Source organism: Terrapene carolina, unplaced genomic scaffold, assembly GCF_002925995.2.
Source record: "Terrapene carolina triunguis isolate 2854851 unplaced genomic scaffold, T_m_triunguis-2.0 Scaffold132, whole genome shotgun sequence".
Lineage (NCBI taxonomy): Eukaryota > Metazoa > Chordata > Testudines > Emydidae > Terrapene > Terrapene triunguis.
In genome coordinates, this window is record NW_020664483.1 from 10,143,873 (window position 1) to 10,146,257 (window position 2,385).

At 47.7% G+C, this 2,385-nt stretch overlaps 1 pseudogene; it reads right to left on the bottom strand.

Moving 5' to 3' along the window:
- Positions 1–1,451: 1,451 nt before the first annotated feature.
- On the bottom strand, positions 1,452–1,868 carry LOC112102513 (annotated as a pseudogene).
- Positions 1,869–2,385: the final 517 nt, after the last annotated feature.

Consider the following 2,385-nt stretch of genomic DNA (forward strand, 5'->3'; position numbering starts at 1 on the left):
GAGTGCACTCCTTAAATCCCTGGAAACTAAAGTCTTCAACATAGCCACAAACTAGGAACAACATTGGCAGCAACCGTGCATGTTTGTTTCCTCACCCTGTCTTGCTAGTGGACCTCCTCGCTGTTCTCAAGGGTCTGCCTCTGTGTGGAAAAGAATAGGCCAGGCTCCATGGACCTGCAGCCCTTAGCCTGCCAATTAGAGGGGATTTTTTGTTTGTTTTTAGGTTTGTATGAAAATAAGGAATATTCTTCTCAGTGTCATTTCATGGAAAAACTATTCACACCTTAGTTCAGGCCACCTCAGACACCCAACGTTTTTTGACAGAGTGATGGGTTTTGCACCCAAATGGACACAACTTCAACAGGTGGCACATTTCTGTGCCCAAAACTCCATCTATGGCAGAATGACATTACTGATTTCAAAATTAGGGGTCCCTGAGCCTGATCCAACGCCCAATGAAGTAAATGGAAAGACTCCCGTGGACTTTGGAGCAGGCACCTTAAAACTACGTCTACACTATACACCATTGGTGATGGGTGTGTAGTGTACATGTAGCTACACGTAGCAGGCTGTGTCCACACTGCGGTGTGTAGCTAGACATGGCAGTGAAACGCTCTGGCAGAGGAGAGGTAGTGATGAAAGGCCGCTACCTGCCCCCCTGCCAGAGCCTTTCACCCTGGAGGGAAAATGCTCAAGCAGCATGGAAGAGCCTTTCCTGCCTGCTGGAGCCTTTATCTGCAACTGGGGAAAGTCTCCAGTGGTGGGGAGCTACCAGAGCCTCTCTCTGCAATGGGCAAAGGCCTCACAGTGGACACCTGTCCAACCTGTTTCCCACGACCTCCCCCCTGCCAAAGCCTTTCCATGCTGGGGGAGTCTCTTCCTGTGGTGGGGAAAGGCTCCAGCAGCAGAGAGGCAGTGGGACACTAATAGCTAAAAATAGCAGCATAAACGGGAGGCACAGCTTGGGCAAGCCGAGAGCATGTAATGTACATACTCTCTTCCATACCCACATCCTTCAGGCACGTCTTTACTTGCCTCACCAGCGACACTGCGATTTATACCCGCAATGGGGGGCTGGGCACACTGCACACCGCCAGATAAAGTGTGCAGTGCAGACGCACCCTAAGAGCAGGGTTTTCCTTCCACTAGCCATCTTCCTCAGGCCACATCCCTCTGTTGTGATTTGAATGGGTTCTTCATTTATTTTGACTGTTAAGCTCCTTGGGGAAGGGACTGTCTTTCTTTTTGCCTGTAAAGTACCAAGAACATCTAGGGTGCTATATAAAAACTGGCAGCTGATGGCAACTGCATATTAAGTACTGACCTGGGCTGGATTGTACCAGTAATTTAGAGAAGAAAGACTCTCTAGATGCTCACCAATGCCCTGAGCCATTCCCTCACCCTGCTGGAGCACCACTCTTCTGCTCTTTTATGATTTTATTCAGATCCTGTCATGGGTCACAGTCCACCTTCTCATTCCAAGTGTTGAAAAATTCCCATGATGCAGTGGGAACAGGCTGAAGCATGGCTGGCTGTTTCGGTTTGCCACGTTTCTGCTCTGAGATGGGTGTGGTGGGTAAGATCTCTTCCTTGGGCTCTACAATGCTGACATGGTCTGGCAGGGGTTTCTGGGGTCCAATCTTCCCACTTGGGTCCCAAGGCAACATAATCTTTACTATCATACCCAGCACACCCTGCCTGAGAAGGACGTGGCGCACAGCTGTACCAACATCGTAGTTTACAGGGTCTCCACTGTGGAGCATCAGGCCATCCACAAACTTCATCAACTTGGCTCGCTGGCCTCTGAGTTTACCAGACACCACCACCTCACAACCCTTAGCACCACTCTCCATAATGAAGCAGAGGACGCCATAGCAGTCTCGATGGACTGCTAAACCTCCAAGAAGTTTATAACGCAGGGACTCTGCTTGTGCAACAGCACGTGAGGTGTCTATAATGCTCTGATGCTTGATCAAAAGCTCCCCACCTTTCAATGTCTTAAAAGTGTCTTTGAAACTGGCATTTTTATTAGTCTGATGACTTATCCAGGGGAGCAGGGAAGTTCCAACTCTGATTAAAACATCCTGTCTCCCATCAGTAAGAAAGCTATGATAAGAAAAACAGACTTTCCTTTTTTATCATTCTTCCATTATGGAATGTAAACAGATGTCAGAATTTGAGGCAGATGCCTCTGAGGAGTTGAAGGTTCCTCCGAAATGGAATGATTTTACCAGCTAAAGCAATAGAGGCAGAGACTTAGACCTTGTCTCTACTAGAAAAGTTGCACCAGTTTAAAGATTGATTTTGAATGAATCTTGTTAAACCAAGGCAATCCATAATGTAGATCAGCTCAAACCAGTTAAACTCTTCCTTAAATGGGTTAGC